Source organism: Artibeus jamaicensis, unplaced genomic scaffold (genome assembly GCF_021234435.1).
Source record: "Artibeus jamaicensis isolate MK-2021 breed Jamaican fruit bat unplaced genomic scaffold, CSHL_Jam_final contig_452, whole genome shotgun sequence".
NCBI lineage: Eukaryota > Metazoa > Chordata > Mammalia > Chiroptera > Phyllostomidae > Artibeus > Artibeus jamaicensis.
This window is the reverse complement of record NW_026521837.1, coordinates 7,844,926-7,872,689: the sequence shown is the minus strand read 5'-3', so window position 1 is coordinate 7,872,689 and position 27,764 is coordinate 7,844,926. Positions and strand designations below refer to the sequence as shown.

At 35.6% G+C, this 27,764-nt stretch overlaps 1 protein-coding gene across 5 annotated transcripts in view; it reads right to left on the bottom strand.

Annotated features, from left to right (window-relative positions):
- Positions 1–27,764, bottom strand: part of CCSER1 (coiled-coil serine rich protein 1) — a 1,291,789-nt gene that overhangs the window by 1,212,761 nt on the left and 51,264 nt on the right. The window contains exon 1 of one of the 5 annotated variants that reach the window (XM_053666406.1): positions 24,445–24,476. The exons of the other annotated variants lie outside the window; for them this stretch is intronic. The gene's annotated coding sequence lies outside the window, so the exon portion shown is untranslated. Of the gene's footprint in view, positions 1–24,444; positions 24,477–27,764 lie in introns of those variants that run through there. 5 annotated transcript variants of the gene reach the window in all.

Sequence of the window (27,764 nt, the reverse complement as noted above, 5' to 3'; positions counted from 1 at the left end):
TGATACAAGGATAAAAGGTATCATGTAAACATGAGATATAAGTACACAATATATAAGGATTACCAAGTGTAATATTTTCAAAATGCTGTAGTGACAGAAACAAGAATTTAATTTAAAATGTAAGGACTTCCAGTCAAGATGGTGGCACAGGCAGACAGGGCTCACCTCTTCATACAACTACATCAAAATTACAACTAAAATATAGAACAAACATCATTAACAACCATCAGAAATCTAATTAAATGGAATTCTGACAACATTAAAGAAACCAAGTCCATCCAGACTGAGCCACAGAGCCCATAGCAGTGTTGTATCTGAGGCTCCATCAACCTGGCTAACACTATTTGACCTGCCTTAGAGAGCCCCAGAGACTCCGCCCCACCCAACTTACAGGCCCACCCAGCCTGTTTTTCCATATAAAGGCTGGTCTTGGCTTATGCTGCACAATTTCCTAAGTCCTCTGAAACAAGCAACAGCCCCAGGCCCTGCACTAGCAGCAGCCAGCCTAGATTCACAGCTGGGCTTCGCTTATGAATCTCCAAGCTCAGCATAAGTAGCAGTCATCTCAGATTGCTTTATAGCTCATGCAGGGTGGCCCCAGGCAAAACACAGGTAGGGGTTCACTTTGGCCCTCATCACCCAGGAAACTCCAGAGCCAGTGTACCCAGTGAACAGCTGTAGACCACATCAGAGTGCCAACACCCTGTCCCTGCATGGCTGATTCTCCACAGAGGGCGATGGTTGGTGGTCAGTGGTCACAGCCAACCATTGTAGCTCACTGGCCTGGATAGATCCTTCCCAGGGATCTGCCAACAGTAATCAAGGCTCAACTACAAGAGGAAGGTGTTCTCAGGCCACATAGAGGGCACGGCTCAAGTACCCAGGTTGGATGATAGGAGAGGCTGTGACAGTGTATCCCACAGGACACCTACTACATTAGACTATACTACCAAGACAGAGTCAAAGAAGCTCTACCTCATACATGGAAACAAACACAGGGAGGCTGCCAAAATGAGGAGATAAACATGGGCAAAATGCAAGAACAGATCAAACTCCAGAAAAAGAGCTAAATGAAATTGAGATAAGCAATCTATCAGGTGCAGAGTTCAAAACACTGGTTATAAGGATGATTAAGGAACTCAGTGCATAAACAGCATAAAAAAAGATCCAGTCAGAAACAAAGCATACACTAATTGAAATAAAGAACAATGTATAGGGAATCAATGGTATACCAGATAAAGCTGAGAATCAAATCAATATGAAATATAAGAAAGCAAAAAAAGAACCAATCAGAACAACAAGAAGAAAACAGAATCCAACAAAGTGAGGACAGTGTAAGCCACCTCTGAGACAACTTCAAGCATTTTAACATTTGCATCATAGGGGTGCCAGAAGGAGAAGAGAAAGAGCAAGAAACTGAAAATATATTTGAAAAAATAATGAAAAAATACTTCCCTAATTTGATGAAGGAAATAGACATGCAAGTCCAGGAAGCACAGAGTCCCAAACAAGATGGATGGAAGGAGGCCCACTCGAAGACACATTATAATTAAAATGCCAAAGGTTAAAGATGAAGAGAGAATAATAAAAGCGGTGAGAGAGAAGCTGTTAAGTTACCTACAGGGGAGCCCCCAATAAGACTGTCAGCTGATTTCTCATAAGAAACTGCAGATGAGAAGGCACTGGCAAGAAATGTTCAAAGTCATGAATAGCAGGAGCCTACAGCCAAGACTGCTCTACCCAGCAAAGATATCACTTAGAATGAAAGGGCAGATAAAGAGCTGCTCAGACAAGAAAAAGCTAAAGGTATTCATCATCACCAAGCCATTATTATATAAGATGTTAAAGGGGCTTATTTAAGAAAAGGAAATCAAAACTATGAACAATAAAATGTCAAAAAAAACCCATATTTATCAATTGAACCTAAAAAAACAAACTAAGCAAACAAGGACAGAGACAGACTCATGGATACAGAGTGTTTTGATGTTTCCAGATGGCAAGTATGTGAGGCGGAATGGGTGAAAAGGTGAGGGAATTAAGAAATACAAATAGATAGTTACAGAATGGCCATGGGGATGTAAAATACACTAGAGGAAATGGAGAAGCCAAAGAACTTATATACATGACCCATGGACATGAACAATGTATGTTAGGGTTGCCTGAGGGAGTGGAGGGTGCCCGGTGGAGGGCAAAGAGGGAAAATCAGAGCCGTAATAGCATAATCAATAAAATATAATTAAAAAATAAATATAAAATCAATTTACATTTAATTTCCTTTGAATTTTAAATACGAATATAAAACACCACATGAGAATTGTATGATTATTCCCTTGAACTTATTATCTTCATTCAAAAACAATTTGCTAAGCCAAATTTTCAAAGAAACTCCAAAATCCAACCAAGCCAAAACTTATCTTTAAGAAGAGAAGAAATGCGCTTAAAACAATTCATCCTCTGAACTATGTACATAACTTCTCCTACCAACTGTAAGGAATGTTTAGCTGCGGTGCTATGATTTATGAGGTGAGAAAGAAGTAAGGAAAATTACTTATAGGAGCATAAAAGATCGGACTGGATTAAAGTATATTTTAAATCCCAAATCTTTTATGCAAGTCTCTCTTTTAATATGCTAATTAGAACTAAGACAGTCTTTTAGCAGAAGACGGTCCTAGGAATATCCCACTTAAATATGTCCAAATATGAGGCACATGTGCCTAACGCTGTTCCTTTTAAAGAGTGTTGCTTATTCACCCAACTTGCAATAAAATAAGCCTTAGGTTGGTAGGTAAATGCCCAGTAAAGAGAAATCAAATTATGGTGACAAAACAGTGGACCAATTTACTTATTAATATAAACTAAAACTATGCTGCTTTAAGTAAACTCATAAGATTTCTAGCATCAGCATCTATTTCAGCCCCAAAGCCAGAGACTTAAATAATAAAGAAGGTGATGAATTTTCAGTCCTTCTTGTACTGAAAGAGAATCTTTGGAGAGATTGTTCACACAACTAGGGAAGGATATTTCGTTATTTTGACAGGAAAAGTCATGGTTGAGATTTCACAGACAATGTTTAGAATGTTCTTTATAAATACAAAGTACCAAAAATTACTAAGTACACAAAACATTCTTTCCTCAGTAGGTCAATCGGGTGTGTTGCCTTTTTTCCCATATAGATATGGCCTGGCTCCACCTTGCCACAGAGGGCTACAGCCGAAAACACAGAAGTACACAAAATAATGGCGAGAACTGGACTTCTCTAAATGTCGGAGGTTTCATGAAGCCATTTGCAACTTCTCTGTTAACTCAGATTAATTTCTCATGGGCATCCTCACCTCAAAAATAATCCCCATGTGTCCACTTTGTTACACTAGCCTGAGAAATTCAAACTCACCTGATGTTTTGGTGTGCTTGCATTAGTTCTAAAGTGAAAATACATGAGTCATTCTTGGCATATTACACAGAAAAAACAAGGAATAACTTAAGGTTTGGAGTACAAATTTTATTTATCTAATATATAAGATGTGTTTCATCAAATTGACCATAATAAAAGCAGCCTAGAGTAGCCCTACTTGATATGTAATGTAAGCAAAACAAGTAACTCTTTACCAGTCAGTCCTTATTTCTTGTGTTCTACCAGCTCAGTTAAAATTTAAAATAGTCAAGACCTCTAAAATCATTTCTACTTTCTCTGTCAAAGCCTACTTGAAGAGGTTATAATCATTCATACCAAAAGAGAGATATTTATGAATACAAATAACTCCTCCCAGTAATTTTATACATATACTAATAGTGAGAAAGTTTTAAGTTCTAATGTTTAATCAGTAGACTTTCAGGAACCAAAATGTGGCAACAGTAGGCATCTGGAGGACATCAGACCCCACTGCCTATTACAACATTTTGTCTAATGCACTGCTGACATTTGAAAATGGCTGGTGCAGCTCTTGGCATACAATGGATGCTAAATAAATATGCTGAATTTAAAAACAAATTTGTAATAGTACCTTATAATCATGGACAAGCTATCTAATCCAAATATAATGGTAGCTCTTAATGCATTTCAAAAAGACATAACTTACATATAAGCTAAGCATCAAGAAAATATGACTTTTGCATCTTATGTGTAATTAACTTCTCTCTCCCAAGATTATCTTTTCTTATACAACTATTAGGCATATCTTCACTAAAATTCTATAATATTAGTTTGGCCTAATTCTGTATTTTTCCATAACAAAAGGTACACTTTTCATTTTAACCAATAAATTTATTGATTTGGATATTCTGAGTATGTTGGCTATCTCCCACTATTGGCTTCCAGTGGGTAGAGGCCAGGGATGCTGCTAAATATCTTCCAATACATGAGACAGTCCCACAGCAAAGAATTATTTGGACAAAATGTCAATAGTACTATGAAACTTCACAAACCACTTTTGACACATTCAAACATTCACAGCACCTTCTCCATATACTGCACGAATATTTTTTAATGTTTCAGTTGCTTTTTTACCTCTTAAAATAATAAAGCATAATATGCCAAAATGTGTATTTTCTTCCATCTTAAATATTAAAAATGGCGGCACAAAAATTCACAAATTTTTGGTAAGTTGTTTTTTAATGCACTCTGATATGACAGCTGTTACAATCTAACAAAATTACTTTCAATGAAGTTAAAGACAACTAAGCACTACTAGGGCCATTGTATGGGGAAAAAAAAAAAAACATTAACAGACTTCTTGGCCATCCCAATACTTTGAAATTTCATGTATTCTATTTTCTGTTCCTCACCTGATGTCTAAACTATTTAAATGAAAAATTGATAACACAATTTACTACTTTCAAAATAATTTTTATTTTAAAGCATATAAAGTGGCATTGAATATTCTTTTTATAAAAACCAATCCCTGATCATAAAATTTTAATTTAAAAATTATCCTCAACATTTAAAAAAAGCCAAATTATATTACAATCCATTTTACCAAATAACTAAATTAGCACATATTTATAGAGGTATTTGTTCTTCCATAATAAAGTCATAAAAGAAATATAAAAATATAAAAAGAAAAATAAAGAGGATATTAAAATGTATTTCTATATATATATGTGGTACAAGTAGAAATCTGAATTGCTTCTGCTCAGTTACACTTCTTTGAAACAATACACATATCTATAACGATTAAGACCAGCTCTAGCTGGTTCTTACAGATAGCCTTGGCAAACAATCTGTTGCCTGGTAAATTAAAGTGATTCATCAATGTCCATGCTGTCGCAAATACACAAGATTGGCCAGCAGAGATGGATACAAAGCACAGAAAAGGTGTCAGCTGTGTTGGATGCTTGCATTCTTTTTCAGACAGGATATATACTTCAGACATGCTGAAGTCTATTAAACATGATTTCTGTTTTGCTATGTTGTCAAAATCTTTCTAAGAGTGATAGCTCCAGTCACAAAAAAAAACACACACACAGCACCTTAAATATCCTTCTAGTCATCTGTATTTTCTTTTCAAATCAAAAGTAAATGAAGAAAAAATTCTAAGCAAATATTCATGTGCTGGGGAAAAATGACACAGATGACAAAGTCAAAAAATGGGCAAAGATCATGGGAAAACAAATACTAGAGAAGTTTTACATATTTTTCACAAGTGCTAAACTGTTTTCCTTATTTATTCATCACCGTCGTGCCTATTTTTCATATATCCATTTCCTCACTGCTAATTTACAGAACCAATTTGAAGACTCAGCTGTACACAATTCCACTGCTAGGATTATATCCTAAGAACCCTAAAACATCAATTTCAAAGAACCTATGCACCACAATGTTCATAGCAGCACAATTTACAATAGCCAAGAGTTGGAAGCAACCTAGGTGCCCATCAGTAAATGAATGGATCAAAAAATTGTGGTACATATACATAATGGAATTCTATGCAGCAGAGAGAAAGAAGGAGCTACTACCCTTTGCAACAGCATGGATGGAACTGGAAAGTATTATGCTGAGTGAAATAGGCAAGGTGTTGAAAGGCAAATACCATATGAGCTCATCTTTAACAGGAAGCTAAACAACAAAACAAACAAGCAAGCAGAATAAAAACAAAGACACTGAAATAGAGAACAAGGGGACAGTGACCAGAGGGGAGAGGGGAAGGAATTTAAGGGGAAAAAGGGTGAGGGATTTAGATGAACAAGTATAAAGGACACAGGGACAATAACTAAGGGGGGTGAAAATGGGAGGGAGGTGGGGAGCATGGGGCGGGTGGGCTGGGATGGGAGAAATAGACAGAAAACTGTACTTGAAAAATAATTAAATAAAATTTTAAAAAAGACTTAGCTGTACGGTATTTAATGCAATAACTATTTGAATGTGGAATATTTCTAAGGTGCTGTTCACAGATACAAAAGTGACACTGACACAAATTTTATCGCCAACCTTGTCCCAAAGTAATTACGTTTCTCACAGTCTGAAACTAAATAAAGTCCCATTTGGCATATGAAAGTAGCAGGATTTAAAAAACCCCACTCCTACTTCCAATTAATATCAAGGCATAATTTTTATTAAAAATAAGTTTAAGCTCACAGTTATATTTGGGATTTGGGTTCTGGTGAACGATCTAGACTGAGAATGTAGATATGAAGGCATTTATATATTAAATAATTTGAATGAGAACAAATATTATAGAAAATATAATTATCTCAAGATAGTTAATATTTAATGAATGAATACCAGATGTCTGTTTACCAAGCATCTACAATTGGATATTTAATCTAAAAAAAAAAAGAACGATAAATAAATAAATTGATCACTTCCTTCCAAACTAATTTCTCCTACTATATTTCAAATCAGGCTTTTAAAACAGGAATTAGCCAAGACATTTCTCTTCTTTTTATCAACCCCCAACAATCAGTGACTGCATCCTATAGATTTTTCTTCCTAAATAGTTCATTTCTCCCCATCCCTATTTCTCCATATCTAATGCATATTACCATCTATTTGCCTACAGTATTCAAATAGACCCTAGCTTATATCTATCTGTCTGTGGTCTGGTTGACTCCCCTTCTTTGCCAGTATTAGTCATCAAAAGTGTCAACTTCAAGCCCTATTCTAAGCCTTTCAACAACTTCTCTTAGCCTCTGGATAAATTCCAAACCCTTTCAAAGGCCTAAAAAGCCAACCAACCCCATACCTTTCTAAAATAATCCCTTTATCACTAATACCAAACAAACATATTTACAGACGCTTTATATCCCAGGCATACTACTCAATTTTCATTTATTCAAAAATGTCAAGTTTTCTTTGTAGCCTCACTTTTATTTGCATAATGTGTACCTCTGTCTGGAGTTCCAACCCCACTTTCAGCCCATGCACAGTAAACTACTCCCGAGTGATCACACTGCTGTGAGGTTATCACTTGCCCTTAGTATGTAGCTAATTGCACAGGAATAGATAAGTAAAGCCAGATCTCCTCACAGTAAGTTTAATATTTTCTTTTATTTTTAAAACTGTTTCTAAAATTTAGCAGCGGAAATCTCTATTATAAATGTAAAACTCTAATATGCCTTAAAAGAAGATGCTCTATTACAATTTTGAGGTTGTACGATCTCAAAACACCTCCTTTCCTTGGAATCTCTTGGGCTATTTCAAAAGCACTAAAAACTGATAATAAGAGAGTATGAACCCCACTGTAAGTAGAAATCCTTATACTCCTTCCTTATATTATGCCTTAGTTCTCAGGAGAAGTAATTTATAACAACATTTCTGGCTTCTAGAGAAGTACTTCCAAAATTCAGTGCACAAAACAAATCACTGACCATAGAAAGAAACTCTTGTGAGAAGCACATTCTCAATCATACCTCTAAATTTAATAGTTAGAAAAACCTGATATATTTTACTGTACAAACCTACTTCTAAAATGTGTATTTGTTAATCAAGTTGACAAAACATCAATTCTGAAAAGTGGGCATGCACAAGTATTGCTGCATATTTTTAAAATGAGATAAACTGTTTTTCCTGAGAAAGTCTGCTCATATTGATACTAAGTGATAGCTTACTCACTCATTAGAGTTGCTGTTATGCTTCAAGTAGAAGGTAACTATTGATATTTTTTGTAAGCAATCCTGTAAGCAAGTAGGTCAAGAAGATCCTTTTCCCAGTCACTATGCTTAAGAAATATATACTGTACATTGATGAGAGGACTTTAATAAATGCTCATCCAAGTGAAAGACTCTTTGAAAATCCTTTAAATAGAAAATATTTTATAGGTAGCTTTGTAAAGTAGGGCTACAATGTAATCTTATATTGTTAATGGCAATGCCTAGCTGAGTATTACATTTCAACCTATTTCTCAGGAACACTGCACATGAAATTTTATATAACTCATATCTGATCATTTTTAAACAATCTATTTCTTTGATATAATTCCATTCATCCAGAATAAGTAGTATAAAAAGAAAAATATAGCACTCAAAACATTAATTCAAAACATGTTTCTTTAAAATTAATAAGGTTTTTAAACTGGAATTCCTACTCATCTCTCTCCCTTTAATAATAAATCTGCCAAAAAATTAAATAACTATGCAATCAAACATAAATTAAAAACCAAACAAGCATGCTCTATCAGAAGGTATAACAATAGAATGAAATGTAACATTCCTAGGACATCATGCCTACTACAATCTTCAGAATTCTCTGTGAGAAGATGCACAGAAGGTAAAGAATGCCTCCATCCTCTCTGTACTTCTCAGTTTCTTCACTCATAAAGTTAGGAAAATGTTCTAAAGACTCTCGCTGGAGTCCATTATCTCATGTCTATATGATAGTTCATACATCAGGGTTTACTTTACCCAAGACTGAGTTAGTAAGAACTCTAATGGTGCCTTTGCTACTCACCAATTCCACAGACTTGGCTGGATCTTCCAATGTAATGCTCTGTTTTAGAAAATACACCTACTTTCCATTGCTTTGTAATGACCTAGCAACCACAAGACTAGATGCTATTGAAAGAACAGGAAAATACACAATTCATTTATTTTGTCAAAAATATTTATTGATCATTCTGCTGGTTTTAGACTCACAGGATTTACCCTCCAGTGTATCTCTGGGAACTCTCCAGCAACCTTGTTTTTCCATCCCTCTCCAGCTCACCTACACTGTTCAGTTTTTCCTCTCCCCTAAAACCTTCAATACCCTCTCCTACATCCTCACTCTCAGATTTGTCTATCACTAACTTTTGTCAGAAAAATGAATGATCTTTATACTGCTAAGACTGCTATTGAATTCATCTCTCATCTTATGCCAGACCTATCATTGCACCTGTCATACTTGACTAATCCTGTCTGCCTTACTCTTTTCTTTACTTAACTTCTGGTACAACATACTCCTAGTTCCCCGGCTCCCTCCTTGGTGTTCATTCCCGGTGTACTCACTAGTTCTTCCACATCACTGACACAGTCTCCTAATGGGCGCACCCCTTAGTTCTTGGATCTCTCCTTTTTCTTTTTTTGTATTCAATTACAGTTTACATTCAACATTATTGTGTATTAGTTTCATGTGTACCGCTTCCCCAGGAGATCTCACCTGAATTCACATTCCAAACACCAGCTATATACTGCCAGATCTATATTTCCAACCCAGACCTGAAATCCAGATTCAAACATCCTTCAGCCCACTCGACATTTCCACCTCACCATCTAATAGACATCCCAACCTTAACATATCCCAAATTAAACACCTGGTTTTCCTCAAATACCTGCTCAACTCACAAACTTCTCCATATCAGTAAATGGCAATTCCATCCCTGCCGCCCAGCCTCTACACCACTCATCCCTGAGGTCCCTTCCTCTCACACCTCACGTCAAGTCTTAAGCAATCCAATATGATTCCACTGCCACTGCTGTGGCCCTCAAAAAAGCCACCACCTGCATTTTCCTGGTTAGTCTGATACTGGGGTAGCACCAACGCTGAAGCCAGACTGTACCTGTTAAATATAATCTTCTCACTCATCTTTAAAATCACTCATAACCTTTCCTGTCTCATACAGAATAAAAGCCAGGTCCTTTACAAAGCCATTCATTCATAATCTAATTTCCCCCATACATATGCTGGGCCTCATCTCAGGAGCCCACTGTGCTGCAGACAGTCTCCTCTTTATCCAACTACAATAGGCCAAGTCCTCTCCTGCCAAAAGGACCCTCACTTGATATTCTCTTTGACCAAAGTATTCTTTCCACAAATCTGCTCCCAAATATCTCTGCTTAAAGGTTCCCCTTTCAAAAAGACCTTCCCTGAACATCTTATGTGAAAATACAACTACTACTGCATGCCCATTTCCCATTATCCCACTTTAATTTTCTCTTAGCACTTGTTACTGTCATACATACTAGATACTCACTGTCCTGTGGAGTTAAGAATTCAAAACTGTCCAAAATTATCAAATCAGATATGAATATTTTTGTAAATAATTGTTTAATGTGATTAAGTATTTAAGATGGTTTATTCAGGGTTAAAATTATTTTCACTTTGTTTTTGTGTTCCTATAAAATGTTATAAAGGCAATCCTCCAAATGCATTTGCTACATGAGGTCTCTACCCTTTCTGAGTGATTTGACATTAAAAAAAGCAAACTTGATGTACACAAAATGAAAACATAATATGCCTCAACATGGAATTATTAACATTTTTATATTCAGTAGTAATACACATATTTCCAAATGAAAATGCTGTATTAGGCACTCAAATGAATCAGTTTCCATCAATAAATACAACTAATTTGTGTACTGACATATCTGACAACCAAAAGAAATACAGCTTCTCTTTCAGTAATCTTCAAAATGTGGGCTCTTTGCAGTAGATACTTAGGAATTCAAAATAACAATATCTTATGGTAATTTAAAAATCTCTGCACTACATATAAGATACTTTGATTAGGGTCTTATAGACAAATCAAAGTCTCCAGAAGAAGGTACCCAATTTGATGATACAACTTAAAATTTTTGTACTTAATAGTAGAAAGCAGGTATTTAATGAAAGTTCTATTCAAATAAAAATGGGCTCATGACATTGCAGCAGTTAGGGCTGAGGAAAACTCCCTCATGCCCACCCCCCAGACCCCACCCACAAGAAGCACCTTTGTACACTTCTTACATCAACATTAAGAACACATTTCAAACTTCTGGTCAACATGAAGGTATAGGTAGACATGCTTTGCCTCCTTGCACAACACAGAAAAAAATTACATCTCAAAACAAGCAACACCCAGAATGACCAGAAAATTGAATTCTATAGAAGTCCAACAACCAAGGATTTAAACAAGCCACATTAATTCAGATGGGTGTCTTTTCTACAATATGCCACATTGCTAAGACAGAGTCAAATCAGCTCTACCTAATACACATAAACAAACACAGGGATGCTGCCAAACTGAGGAGACAAAGAAATAGGGGCCAAATGAAAGAACACAACAGAACCCCAGAAAAAGAACTAAATAAAATGGATATAAACAACCTATCAGATGCAGAGTTTGAAACACCAATAATCAGAATACTCAAATGACTCACTGAGTACAGCAACGACATAAAGGAAGAAATGAAGGTTAAACTAAGTGAAATAAAGAAAAATCTACAGGGAACTATCAGTGGAGGGGTGGAAGCCAGGATTCAAATCAACAATTTGGAAAATAAAGAAGAAATAAGCATTCAACCAGAGCAGCAAAAAGATAACAGAATTCAAAATAACAAGGATAGTATAAGAACCCTCTGGGAAAATTCCAAACACAACAACATCTGAATCACAGGGATTGCAGAAGGAGAAGAGGAAGATCAAGAAATTGAAAACTTATTTGGAAAAAAAAAAGATAATGAAAGAAAATGTCCCTAATTTGGCAAAGGAAATAGACATATAAGTCCAGGGAGCACAGAGAGCCCCAAACAAGTTGGACCCAAAAAGGGCAACACCAAGACACATCATAATTAAAATACCAAATGTTAAAGATAAAGAGAGAATCTTAAAAGTAGCAAGAGAAAAGCAGAGAGTCACCTACAAAGGCATTCCCATAATACTATCAGCTGATTTCCCAAAAGAAACTTTGCTGGCAAGAAGGGGCTGGCAAAAAGCATTCAAAGTGATGAAAAGCAAGGACCTACAACCTAGATTACCCTACCTGGCAAAGCTATCACTTAGAATCAAAGGGCAGAGAAGGTGCTTCTCAGACAAGGTAAAGCTAGAGGAGTTAATCATCACCAGGCCATTATTACACAAAATGTTAAAGGAACTTATTTAAGAAGAGAAGATCAAAACTATGAACATTAAAATGGCAACAAATTCACAACTATCAACAGCTGTATGGGAAAAAACAAACTAAGCAAACAACTGGAACAGGAACAGAATCATAGGTATAGAGATCATTTGAAGGGTTATCAGCTGGGAGGAGAAAGGGGGAGAATGGGGGAAAAGGTGCATGGGTTGAGAAGAGTAACTGGTAGGTGCAAAATAGACAGGGGGACGTTAAGAACAGTATATAAAATGGAGAAGCCAAAGAACTTATATGTATGATCCGTGGACATGAACTAAGGGAGGGGTCATTGGAGGGGGGAGATTGCTGGAGGGAAGGGGAATACTAAGCAGGGGGGAGCAAAGAGGGTAAAATTGGGACAACTGTAATAGTATAATCAATAAAATATATTTTTAAAAAGAAATGGGATGACATCTGATTGATGCCTACATTTAAACTGGGTGGCATTCCACCATGGTATATTAGGTAAACTACTAGAAGGAGTCTGTCTCATTAAAGAAGTATTTTGTGTTTCCTGCTACTTTGAAGATTATTTGATACTTTTTCCATTTCTACTTCTTTCCATTCTATCTCTAGATAGACTCAAAACACTCTTGAATTTTTTTAGAAAAGAAAAGCAAAAAAACGAAATACGAGAATTTACTTGATTATTTTATCTCTCAAAAATTTATCAGTAAACTTTGTAAAATATATTTCTGATTCTATTTCTATGCCTATCTAATGTTATTCAATAACTCTCAATCACGTTTATAATAAAGATTCTCAGAGCAATCTATCGTGACTGATTACATTTCCTAAGACGGCTGTGAGAACACTCCCGTCCTTCCACGTCCTCTTCAGTGTGATTTTGCAACTTTTCTCATTTAGAAGCAGGGTCAATTCTTGCATCTGGGCTGGCCTTAGTGATTTTTTTAGATACACAATAGAATATAAGAGATTCCTATGGAGATCTCATAGCATAGGAGCTCCTTGAGCACCACCCAAGAATCTCACTTTAAATGTAAATACACCAGTTTTGTAACCATTTTCCTTCCCTGGAATTATAGTGCAAGCAATGATGCTGGAATGGCACTGAATTAGCCATGGCTTGACTGAACCCAAAAAGCATCAGCAGCAAAGATATAACTCTTACAGATGGTTAAAAATACAGGATGAATTTGAGAAACTCACACATTTCTAGATTGGAGAACAGAAGACAGAATTGAAGAAATGCTTATGTTGTAGCACAAGGAGATGTGAGATGTTCTATTCTTTCTAGGAGTCATTTAAAAGGATTCCTCAAGAAGTTTACTTTGATCCCAATGATGTATGAAAAATTACTAAATTCCTAGCCATCTTCATATTGTTTTGCAAAATAAAATATCTATGAAACTGAAATTGTTTAATACTTAGTGGACCTATAGGAAAATATAAAATGTTGAACATGTGAGAATACACATAGGACAATTTAAGTTTTAAGAAATACATCTCTCCTATAAGATAATATAATTATCACAATGCTAATTAAATTATATATAAAAGCATGCTTGTGAAAAACTGCTTTTAACAGTAATCTATAACAAAATTAAAAATTAAAATATTTCAGTTCTAGAATATTTAAATAATTATGTTTATCTAGCCCCTTAATCTATAAAAATAAAACTTGGAAAACTATGCCATTGTTAATAAATACATGTATGCATTTCTCATTATTAATGAAGATCATGAAAGATTCTGAAAGGTTTGTTTAAATATTGTTTGTATAAAACCAAATGTTTACATTCACAGTGTCAATGGGATTTGAATATCAGTTCTCTGCTAAATTTAACTATCTGAGCTCCACCAAAACAACTTTACTAATTTGATATCCTTTACCTTTTGACCATTAACTGAAGCTTAATATAAATAATGTAATGTTTTAAATAATAATTTCAAATATTCTATATTCATCAAAAATACTGCCAAACAAAATCAAACAATCACTGAGAGTTTTGACACGTTACTTAATTTTATTAGCAATGAGAGTGGAATTCCTGACACTGCATACAGAAAACACAAGCAATGCAGATCAAGACAACTGTTTAAACCTTACAATTCAAGTTTAAGAAACAACATACTATGAACACTCCATTTTACAGCATTAATTTTTCGTTTTTAAAAAGTTTTCAAAGATAAATTCTCTGAAATAACTGATTTTTTAATTATTTTAATTTTTATTGAAATATTGGAGTGATACTGTTTATAGGTCCCAGGTGCACAGTCTTATGATACATCATTGTACACTGTGTTGTGTACTCACCACCCCAAGGTCAAGCCTTCTGTCAGTCACTCTTTATCACCCCTTTACGCTCTTCTTCCTACTCCCCACCCCCCTTTCCTTCTGGTAATCACCATACAGTTCTGTTTATGAGTCCTTTTAAAATGATGTAAATAGAAAAGACTGAAGCACAGCCCATTTGCTTGCAGGTGCAGTTCAAAGAAGGGAAGGGTAAATGGTTGCTCAATTTCCTTCTTTTTATCACAAGACCTTTCCCCTACATACCGTATTTTTCAGACCGTAAGACGCACCTAGGTTTTAGAGGAGGAAAATAGGGAGAAATTTTCTGAAGCAAAAAACGTGGTAAAGTATTTAATAACATAAATAGCATAATATTTCACCAATGTAAATGTAAACAGAACTCAACAGTAGCATTAACAACCATTATTCCTCCCAAATTTGGGCAGGGGCGATGTGCATCTTATAGTCCGAAATGTACAGTAACTGTTTCTGGGGCTACTGGAAACAGAATTCAAAGAGAGCCTGGAAGAGATTCCCCTGGTTAGCAGTATGCAGGAAGTCTAATTTTTTTACTATATTAAGATTAGGGCATAGAAAAACTGCAAGATACTGACAAAGAAAGGCCACAGCAATTTTGATACCAGACAAACTGATTAGAAGAAATTGCAATTATGTATAGTACTGCTATACACACAGAATGAGATGGGTCTACTGGTTTTTACTCAATATTTACAGGGGGAAATAAAATATGGTAGGCCTTTAACAACAATAACTAAGTATTAATTCTTAATGTGGTTAAAACAAGACTATACTAAACCTTGTGACAAAATAATTAGACAAACAAACACGATGAACTTAATTATTCAGAGAAATTTTGTTTGGGAGAAGAAGTTCTAAGAATTCAGTCCTGACCAATCTGAACCAAAATAAGGGAAAACTGAAATTCAAAGTTCAATAGCATTATTCTTAAATACATTTAGAACTGTCTTAACTCCCACTGATTAGATCCGGAGGAAGTCAGTATTGTATGTACTTTGACCAAGGTTTTCCACTAAAGGCTTGGAGTGTGTGTGTGTGTCACAGACCCCTCAGGTAATGAGGACATATGCAGTTCAAAGAAAAGCATGGCTACACTTTTGTTCCATGCAAGTGATCCAGCTGTGGTCAGGCTGCTGGCTCTCCTACTTACCCTCAGAGCAAGATGTTGCTGGAGTCTGCCCCTCCACCATCTGCCCCATTCTGCTGTTCGTTGCTAGACCCTGGCTTCATTTATCCAGATCCCTATCTATGCCAGTACTGCAAAGAAGGATGCTCCAAAGGTAAACCTACTCCTTTGTGCTAGGTTTGACTCTGGCAACCCCTCACTTGAGTTTCCATGACCAGAACACTTAGTGTTCATGCATTTCTGTAATCAAGCAGCTATCTGTTTCAGTGGATCATCCTCTGTAGCTTCTTTACAGTGAAGGGAGGCAACCAGCAATAGAAGACTCTCTCCAAATGATCACTGTTATGGGCCCATGTCTTATGCACAGGTAGGCCTCTGGGCATCTTCTGGAAGGTCAAAAATAAGAAGACCTGAAACTGGTATTTTCATTTATTTTCAATGCAGAGCCTAACAAAAGCAATACATAAGAAATGGGTTGTACAGGGTGGAGGGGAATGAAGGGGGAAATGGGACGATTGTAATGGCATAATCAATAAAATATATTTAAAAAAATAATAACTACTTTGAAATAAACAATTAAGTAAATATTTAAAGCATAGTCGCATGATAAATTATTTTATCTCCTGTATCTACTAAAGAATGTAGAAACATAGTTGTTTGTGGAGATATACTACAGGCAAGTAATTTGACAATGCTAAGTAATTAAACTTATTTTTCAGATTGTTATTTTGATTGTGTTCTTTCCAATACCATTTAGTTCCCTTATACCCCTCCATGCTGCAGTCCCCCCACTGCCATCCATGAGTGCTTTCTCCTTTTTGTTCAATCCCTCCATTTTTAAAAAAAACTAACAATGAAAAATTTAGAATGCCCGCTAATTTTTTGGAAATCCATTAAAAATCAGTGGATAATCAAACACATTGCAAATATTCCTGGGCCTTTTAACTGCAGAATATTTAATGAGGTACAAACAAAATATGGTGCCTGTCATTTATCAATTTACATGAGCCATTAGAAATCACATAGGCAATTGTGGTTTACAAAAAATGCATTTCCAAGATAAGATAGATAGCAATTTCAGTGAACAAATGAATAAATGAATAAATGTCATCATCTAACTAGATGTGACAAATTGACTAAGCAATTAGAAAGACATAATTAAAGTATTCCTAAATGCTGGCAGTGAAAAACATTCTCTGTACACCTCTCATGCAGACCTATAAAAATAGAAAATACATTGCTCCTAAGCGTCTGTTCCACGGGACAGCAAGTCCCTGGATGGTACAGGGGCACTGTGGTGGTAAGACCCCTTAGTCCAGCAAGTTTGGGAAGACTGAATTAAACAAAATTAAAATTGTTTATTTACAAGACATTAAAAATGTATTATTCTGGAATCCACTGTAAATCACCAAGCATAGTTATTTAGTTTTTGAACACTACTTAAAACAAAAAATTCTATTTCCACATAATATCTTCAAGGATTACTTTTCAGCTGAATATTATTTGGAAATGTTTTATCCAATGTTCTTAGAAAATATAGTAAGAGAAACAAATTGACTATTACATACTTCTCCAGTTATATATCGATCTTCCTTATCAGTAACATGAAGCACATTATACACTGGAAATCTGTTCAATAGCTAGAACTATGATGACCAATTTCACTATGTTTCAAAGTCTAGCATTCCTTATTGTTAGATATTCTTTCCTTCTATTTACATAAATTCCACTAAACTTTCAAGACTCAGAATGTTGTGCATATTCTATACACTTCTACTGTTGTTTGATCTAAACTTTCTTTGAACATCTGTTGCTAATTTACCCAGCAATGTTGAATACAGTAGCTACTAGCCATATATGGCTACAGGCACCTTCAATGTGGCTAGTTCAAATTGAGGTGTTAAGCCCTGGCTGGTGTAGCTCAGTGGATTGAGCGCAGGTCTGCGAACCAGAGGATCGCAGTTCAATTCCCAGTCAGGGCACATGCCTGGGTTGCAAGCCAGTTCCCTGCAGGCCAGTTCCCAGCAGGGGATGCACTAGAGGCAACCATACATTGATGTTTCTCTCCCTCTATCCTTCCCCTCTAAAGATAAATAAATAAATAAATATTTAAAAAAAATTGAGGTGTTAAGTGTAAATACATATTGATTTCAAATATTTTATAAAAAATGTAAATGTCACATCAATATTTTTATTGATTATCTGTTGAAACAATATTTTAGATATAGGTTAAATAAATGTATTAGTAAGTTAATTATATCTGTTTCTTCTCTTTTTTAAGGACTTTTTAAAATTATTTTATTGTTGCTCAATTACAATTGTCCTCATTTACCCTCCACCCCTCCCTCCCCTGGTGCCACCCTGCCCCCTTGATTTTGTCCATGTGTCCTTTATAGTTGTTCCTGAAAACCCTTTCTCCAATTATTCCCACCTACCTCCCCTCTGGCTACTGTCAGATTGTTCATAATTTCAATGTCTCTGGTTATATTTTGCTTGCTTGTTTGTTTTGTTGGTTACATTCCGCTTATAGGTGAGATCATATGGTATTTGTCCCTCACTGCCTGCCTTATTTCACTCAGCATAATGCTCTTCAGTTTCATCCATGCTGTTGCAAAGGGTAGGACCTCCTTCTTTCTCTCTGCTGCATAAAATTTCATTGTGTAAATGTACTACAGTTTTTTGATCCACTCATTTACCGATGGGCACTTAGGCTGCTTCCAGCACTTGGCTATTGTAAATTGTGCTGTTATGAACACTGGGGTGCATAGGTTCTTTTGGATTGGTGTTTTGGGGGCTCTTAAGGTATAATCCCAGAAGCAGAATTGCTGGGTCAAAAGGCAGTTCCATTTTTAGTTTTCTGAGGAAATGCCATAGTTTTCCACAGCGGCTGCACCAGTCTGCATTTACACTAACAGTGCATTAGGGTTCCCTTTGCTCCATATCCTCTCCAACACTTTGTTGATTTGTTAATGTTGGCCATCCTGACTGGCATGAGGTGGTATCTCATTGTGGTTTTAATTTGCATCTCTCTGATAGATATCTGTTTCTTTTTAATTTTTAAAGTATGGCTACTGGAAAACTTAAAATCACATTAGTGGCTTGCATTATTACACTTGTACTGAACAACTCTGGTCTGTATTACCCATTTTATTCAACTATACAATATTCTGTGCTAATTATATAATAACTTCTGCTAATTTATTTTCCTATCTCTACAGCATGATTTTGATACAGAAGCTAGAGGTCTACACAGAACATAGAAAAATTAGTATGAATACAAATAAATGTTTTCATTTATCGCATAAAGTATATATTACTTATTTTAATTAGTAAACTGGTTCTAAAATTAGGGTTTAATTCACACGTTTACCTTAATAAAGGTAAGGGGATGGCATAGCCAAAGCTGTTTCTGTAACTCTATGAGCGTATGTGCCATGCGCTCTAATATTTCACATACTGAGACAAACTGAGGGATTTTTGTCGAATCTACTTCTCGCATTCAGCTCTGAGAAGCCTGAGTGCTAGGAATAAGGCTACCAGCAGTCAGAAAGAAAATGCATGGGCACATGCGTGTGCATCAAGGTGGACGTGGAGAAGCAAATTGATAACATAATGGGGAAAATAGTGTGCTGGGGTCAGACACCACTGATCTGAATCCTAATTTTTCTACTTACTTGCTATATGATATTGTTTAAAATATTTAAGTGAGTCTAGAATTGCTTTTTCTGTAGGAATCAAATACCAAGATTTGTAAGCATTAGAAATAACACATGTGCCCTGGCTGGTGTGGGTCAATGGGCTGAGCAACTGCCTACAAACTGAAATGTCACTGGCTCAACTCCCAGCATGCCTTAGGTTGTGGGTCGGGTCCCTAGGTGGGGGCATGTGAGAGGCAACCAATCGATGTTTCTCTCATACATTGATGTTTCTATCCCTCTCTTTGTCCCTCCCTTCCCCCTAAGGAAAAATAAATAAAATCTGTAAAAAATAATTATTTAAAGAACCGATACATCAAGGTTTACAACACATGGTAATTATTATTATTGTAAACAAATGTGAAAAAAGACAAAAATTTTACAATAAATAGAAAAATCAAAATAATCTAAAAGGTTTCAAGGCATTTATGTTAGCAAAATTATCCTGTTCTTGTAAAGCCTCGTGGATACATATTTCTGAAAAAGAATTGTATTGATTCTCCATCTCTTTTTTTCAAAGAAGCTCTTCAGGACTGATGGGTTTGCACATTATCATCAAAAAGTCTCTTACGTGATTGATTTGAAACAGTTCTTTTGAAATTTAAAGGCCAATAAGCACCCCTTTTAGTTCTGACTATAGATGGTGAATTGAGGTTTTATACAAAAGCTGAATTCTCCTAAAGATGAAGTTCAGCAAAATGAAGTTCACTGAAATTTCACGTTAGACCCGACATAAGGTCTCAATTTGCAACAGTGAGGGTCAATAAACATTTTACCTTGGCATAGAGTTTCTAAAATCTGTTTCTATTCCTATTGCGACATAGTATCAAACCTGTATGTTACAGCAACTTATGCTTCACTGTTACCGCAGAAAAAGTTATTTCAAACATTCAAGCGCCTTATGTCCTGTTGCTTGAACACCTGAATGTATAATACAATGGGGCTAGGATTAATTTTTTTTTAACTTCAATTTTATTAAAGTGTGTCAGGCATTGCCTATTAGTTATTTAAAAGATATATACCGGCCTTCTACATTCACAGGTTTCACATCTACATATTCCACAAGTACCAACCATGGACAGAAAACACTTTTAAAACATCTTAAAAAGTTCCACAAAGCAAAACTTAGATTTGATACTCACGCCAAATACTACATTGAACCCACAGGAATGAAGAGACAAGTAGGCATGTCCTGCGGTAGCCTATACACAAATACATTATATTATGCAAGTACTAACCATTTAATATAACAGACTTAAACATCCCGGGATCTTTATATTTTCAGGGGGTTCCGGAACCCATCTGCCCACCACGGATACCAAAGATACCTAAAACTGGTCAGAAGGTACTTAATTTGGGATAGCGTCCTGATTATTTTAAGGCAGTTACATAGCTAACACAGCCAAGTTCTCCATCTCAATCTTTCCCATACTTTATGTGAAAACATTTCCTATATACTGAAACTCACAGAAGAACTTAGTACAGCTTTAAAAAACAACTTCTACATTTTCTTCAGAAGAGTATCTAAATTTTTAAGACTATAAGAATTCCTTCCTTTTATGTTACTTAAGTGTTTTTCTAATCTGTTCTTGGTTTAGCCAGTAAGGTCTAAGCCCTCTTGTCATTTTTACTTTTTGAAAAACAAGGTTTGTCACTATTTAAAGAACCTATTAAACCTTGGCCCTCCAACTATCCAAAGCAAATGACAGGTCCTAAAGTAATAGCGACAATCAACACCACAAAAAAATGAGGTTAAGTATTCTAGAGTTCAATAAACTCCATATTTGCATGACCAACTTTATAGACACACACAGTGCAAGTTATTCAGCAGAAATCAGACTTTAACAAATCATAGGTTTTAAAGCTGGAGAAAACTGAAAATACCATGAAGTCCAAACCTCTCATTAAAATATAGTAAGCTGTAGTGAATGTAACTGAGGTATTGGTAACTAGCACTAATAAAGTCAGACTAACAAGTCCCCAAATAACAAAAGCTGCCACCTACTGAGCATGGTTTGCATGCTGAACACTATGCCAACTGCCCTTAAATCATAATTTTACTTAATCTTCATAACAGTAGCATGGCACAGTCAATAGTTTGCCCACTTTGTAGATGAGAAAATTGAGGCTTAAGTAAGTTGACTAAAATTAAGTTACTGATAACAAGTGGGCTAGAAGGCTGTTTGTTTTAAACTGTAATCTTCTAGTCGTAACATCACCGTCCTAGAAAACGAAACAGAAACAGGAGCTCCTCTCTTCCTAAAGCATCCTGTTGTGACTCCTGGTCCACCGGACCTACAAAGGCACCCAAATGAGTACACAAACATATTCCAAATGCATGTAATGGCTCCGTCTGAATGGATGGCTGAATGTTTACTGTACAGTCCATATAAGATATTTAAATGTTAAATATGTAAAATGTACATCATGGCCACCTAATATGTTATATAGAGAATAAAATCAAAGTCCCCAATTTCAATATTTTTAGTCCATCTTTTTAACTGTAGCTCCCTTGTCCTAGGAACTAGACTTTTATAGAATTTGTTGAGTGTGTCCGTGGGCATTTTCCTGATCCATTTTTCTCTTATTTTTTATCCTTTTTATGAGGTGAGGTACAAGTTAAAAACATATAAATATCTTCCTGTAGGTAGAAGTGCTCTAAGCTTTTTAATGGCCTCTATTTAAAATGAACTGGACTGCTACTGTTACTGGGGAAAATGACTAATGCTAAGTGGCTTTCTCAGACTGCATTCAAGGGGGTGCAGGTAGAAATGAGACTAAAGGACTATGTAGTGGGTAAAACTATGTAATTAGGTGATCAAATGGAGTAATAACTTTCAATATGTATTTCAACTTCTCACTAGAGGAGGCTGATGGAGGAAATGCTACCAGCACATCTCCGTATGTCCTTCCCCATTCTTTCCCCAAATAGGAGATATCTGATCATGCAGAACCTGAGATGTCGCTCGGACTCTTTTCATAAGTGATTGGAGTCACTACTGGGTAAAGGCCAGCGTCCACTCATGGTAAGCCCTCTCATCCTTTCTACCATGTCCTTTTCGCTTGCTGCTGGCGTGGTAAAATGACTGCCTCTCCCTCTAGTCTCTTTGCTTCCTCTTGGTAAATTGGACTTGATTAACTCTCTTATACAGGGATTAAGTAATCTAGGCTGACAAAGGGTCAAGTGCTCCAGACCAGCCTGGCATTAGGCGTTGAGAACATAACCTTTTTCTGGCCACCTATTTCATTTCAGTGGAGAGGCTTCACACCAGAGTTTACACCGCACCCACCTGCAAATTGTAATAATGCTCTTATGCAATAGAGACACACACACACAGAGAAAGAGGCCTCATCTAATCTACTCTAAGCAACACCTGGCAATTTTTTTTCTACAAAGCCCTGAACTGGAAGGATTTGGACAGCTGTGTATGCTACTTTTCCTGTAAAGCCTACAACTTACTAAGTTATTAACATGAATAATTGCTCAATCAAACTAGTCTAAAGAGAAGCCAAAGATTAGAGGAAAAATATATTCCCTAAATATTTTTAGACATGAAACTCAATTCTCATTAGGTTCTTTTGGTTATTTTTAAGAATTTTGTTGGTATTTTTCCATTTGTATTAGCTATATAAAGTTTTTAATTCAAGCATATTTTATATCTTATACTAGGAGAGTTCAATTTTTCTATTTTCAAGCTGCTGCTGACAATAATCATTCTGTTCCAAGTACCAGGAAGAAATCCTTGGTTCCATTAAGAGCTGCACCTGCCTCTTGTCCAAAGAAATGTTCTTTCTTAATCACTTAAGAGGCCTCACAAGAGATAACAGAGTAACCAGATGGTGGTTTGGCAAAAGCAACACACATGGAGCAAAGTAAAGTTTGGGATAAGTGAACTACTATCACTAATGTCTGAGAGCAAGTGGCCAAGGATTGCTGGTCCTTTAAATTTTGTGAATGTGTTTGTTAAGGTATCTCTCTCTCTCTCTCTCTCTCTCTCTCTCTCTCATACACACACACCCATACACACACAGATCTGTGAATAGATACTGTGGTGTTAAGATGTGAGGAAGGATATTTGAGAGCTGAGAATGAATGCTTTTTCCTTTAGTGTAAGTAAAAGTAGCAAAGCAATTATCTGCCTTCTGATGAAGTCTGTCTTCTGAGGAAGACCAGCTCATTGTGGATAATTTCATTAACAAGAAACAGCTACTAGGATGGTTCTTAAAAAAATAACCAAGGCTTTGAACTTTTCACTCAATTGACAGTCACAGGAGGTTGCTTTTCATCATGATTGCAGATATGATTGTATTTAAATTTGGGGAGGAGTCCTTTCTGTAGTTAGTGTCTGAGCCAGAGGTCAGAGGTTTTACTCATTGTTTCAGATGTGGTTGCTAAGTCAAATGGCAATTTTATACTTTGGCTTCTCAACCAACTGTAGTTATTAAACATTAGAGCCAAATCAAACTGCATAAATGCTCCATTCTCCATTGTTTCAAATCTCTAGCAGCAATACCATATTAAAAGACCATTTATTAACAAAATAAAAGTTGATGTTGATTCTACCCCACAGCTCTCTTCTCTAGCGGTAACTAAATAGCATGTGTCACCAATTTAAACTATATGTTGTACATTTCTTTCTCTTCATAAATAAAATTTATATTGTATTGAAAATATGCCTTTCACTCAACAAAGACACATAGCTCTCTCTTAGGAAAATATCAAGGATAAAAATCATAAGAATATGTAATAAGGAAACTTAACCATTATCCCTGAAAGCTAATTCCAGGATAACATGTTTGTCATCCAACTGCAGAAGTGATTACTTACATTTTTATACAGCAGACATAGAACTTACATGGAGAGAGGGAGGATGAGAAGGAATGTGAGAAAATTTTGTACGGGAATACAGGATTTTAAAAAGGAGCATAAAATATTACACATAATTTTACCATGCTATATATGTTCACATATACATGTCAACACATATATTTATACATAAACACATATCTATGTATACACAGTTAAACACACTTGCACATACTTACACGCTCAGTGCATTTCATAAACCAACCATCTCATACATGGAATTATGGAGCAGGGACGGGCATTAAGAGGTTATCTGAGGAAATCCTTCCCTTGGGGCAGGTCAGAGCTTAAACCAGTCAAAGACCTGGCTAACTATTCTATTTTTAGAGCTCTCTAGGGATGGGGATTCATTATAGACTACATTGTTCTGTACTTGTAATAGACTCACAGGTGCCTTTCTTGACAAAACCATATTTCACAGATCCTTGGTCTGACAGACTTTCATTAGGATCTTTTAATACCCCCCTCACTTCCTTGTGACAGTTTGGCAGCTAAAGGATTTAGCTTCACATGAAAATGCCATCAACGAGTTCAAAAGGTATAGATGTGTATATAAAAGTGATGTTAATTTTTCCAGTTAATATCATTCCCAAAGCCCTGGGGTAACCCTATGCAAAATATAAAGAATGTAAAATTTGTTTTCTTAATCCACACCCTCTGGAACCCTCTTTATTTGTTCACAACAGCCTTTTCTTGCCATTGGTTATCAACACTGAATCAGGTTTATCAGGTTTTTCTATTCTCATAGTAACTGTCCGCTGTCCTTTTCCTTACTCACCAGATCATTTCTCTTTGAAATATTGTTAATCTGAAAAACACTAATCCTGGCTGACATATTAGGAAGGAACTAATCGGCTAATACTAACATTTCACAGTTACTACAGTTTATAACTTCACTAAGTGCTATGAAAAATAATGGTTCTTCATATTTTCCAACTTCACCATTTATTCTGTAACCTACTAAACATGCATAACAATGTCCCTGTAAAAAAACAGCACTGCTTTTAAACCTTTGGAAAACTTGTAAATATAAGACTCTGAGAATAGAAGTTACATTAAAACCCCATTTATTCCCAAAGACTGAAAAAATATATACTCACTGTCGATAATGAAAATATGACTGGTAAAATGTTTTTTACAAAAATATGACTGGTAAAAGGGTTTTTTAAAAAAACCCTTAATTCCAAAACCCTAACCTTAAACTTAAAATGATAAAATTTAGACACACTAGAGGAACACACACCAGTTCCTCATAACTCACACCAGTATGTGCCATGGGGGGTGCAGGGTGGGCAGTGGAGTAGAGCGGGAGGCAGGGAAAATAAACAAACAGAAACTGCAAAGAATTATTTAACTAAATGTTCTTGCCAAGAAGTGGTACTATTTAACTGCTTTAATAGAGTAAATCAATCTAAAAGGAGGCAATGATTTGCATGGTGGGAAATTGGAGAGCTTTCTTTCAGCTACAGCTTTCAGTCTCAAGAGCACAAAGAGCTAAATTTTAGCCAATTTTCTGACTCGTTTTTTTTGTTGTTGTTGTTGATGAGATTGCTTTTCATTCTACAATTGTTTCTAATGTCTTCTAAAAAGAAAGAATGACACTAAGATTTTTATTTGAAATTGTGTATCACATGATCAGTAATTAGAGATACAAAGCCTTTTCATGTTAAAAAAGATAGCCAGTCCTTCAAGACACTATATTCATTTGTGGTATTTACTCATATCGATCATTTCTCTCTCAAAACAAAATGAGACAGAATAAAAGAAATCAAAGTATTGTAAATGATATTAAAAATAGCAAGTAGGTGCTATAAATATATATTTTCAGTGCAGATTTCTTTAAAATGTTCTTAAACCAATTTGGGGGGGTCTACTTTAATATGCAAAAAAACCTCAAATTTTAATGAAAATTTCCACAGCACCCAGTTAGAAAATACCAATGGCCCAATGGTGATAGGATGTGTGTTTATCTGCATGTGTTTACTTTGGATAGAAGTGAATTTTTGTGTGTATGTGAGTGAAATATGATAAGAGAGGCAGGTCTCACCAACACTGAGGCATGACTTGAAGGATGGCAAAATACAGCTACTGTATTTCATCAAATGTAGTATGTCCTTGATTTTAAGACACATTTTTATTTTATGAATTACAAAGAATGAAAAAAAAAAAGCATGCTTCCAATTAAACTGTGACGCAAGGTTTTGTTATCACACCAGTTTTAAGAGTATACCCTTCTTCCCAGAGATGCGAAAATGGAAAAAATTTAATGTGGAACTTCTGCATAGTGACTTGTCAACAGGTTTTAAATTCTCACACTGAGTCACCTTTTAAAATAAGATTATGATTCTAAAAAGCTCCCTTTTAAACTGCAAATATTGTAGCCAGGAAATATAGCTGATTGAACCATTAACAAATGTTAACATGCATTAATCTATTACCAGCCATGAAAACCTTAAAGAATATTAATTTTTCAGCTTATCAGAAAAAAGAGAAGAAAGGGATGCAGAAAGAGGGAGAAAGAAAGAAAAGGTGCTCAGTTTGTAGTCTCGGTCTAGGCCACTACATGAAAGAGGCTTCTGTGCAACATGAGGATACAAATGAGGGAACCCATGCAAAGCTGAGGTATAAGGATACAAAGCACAGATGATGAGAGAAGCAAAAAATAAAAAAAAAGAAGATCAACAACTTCACAGTTTTGCCTATATCCTAATATGAAGGCAATCAGACATTCTTAGGATATAGGAGATACCTCTGGAAAGAAGTACATTTCTATTAAGGCTTCCAAGATCATTCAAAATTTGGATTTCCTAATGATAGTTATATGTATATGTGTAATTTTATATTGTTAAATAATAAGTACTTCAACTGTTCTCAAGACCAGAAAAGTTGGTTTGCTCATGGTTCTAGTTCATATTTTATGATCTGTGACACCTTTTCTCTCTGTAAGGCTCCTCTTCAAGAAGATACTAATTTATACTAAAATGAGTAACCATGTTTGCTTTTGACACTGAATAGAGAGTTCAAAGTCACCTAGGGTCAAATATCTTAGACTTCATATACAGCTATGCCACTGACTTCCTGCAAGATATGTAGAAACAATTTAACCTTATCCCACAGGAGTATAACTACCTGAGACATACTCTTTGAGAAAGACAGCAGCATTTTCAGTTTATGATAAAAAAGCCATATAAAAAGGTGAAATATTCTGTAGGAGCCAGCAAGCACCTTAACCTTTTATCTGTCTCATTTCTAAAGAAGAAGTAATATGATCTGCCTAAAAACAGTGTTCTAAACAAAAGTATTTCTTAGTGATCATGATATTCATTGGTCTGTTCCACTCTTAGATATCTAAGATAATTGAGAGATGTTGAATGTGATATATTCCTTAAAAATGGATAATTCTACAACTCAGTATGAAAATGCCTAATAGTTGGGACAAGGATGCCCATCTCACTGTTTCCGTTTAAATAGTACTAGAAGTCTTAACCAGAACAATTAA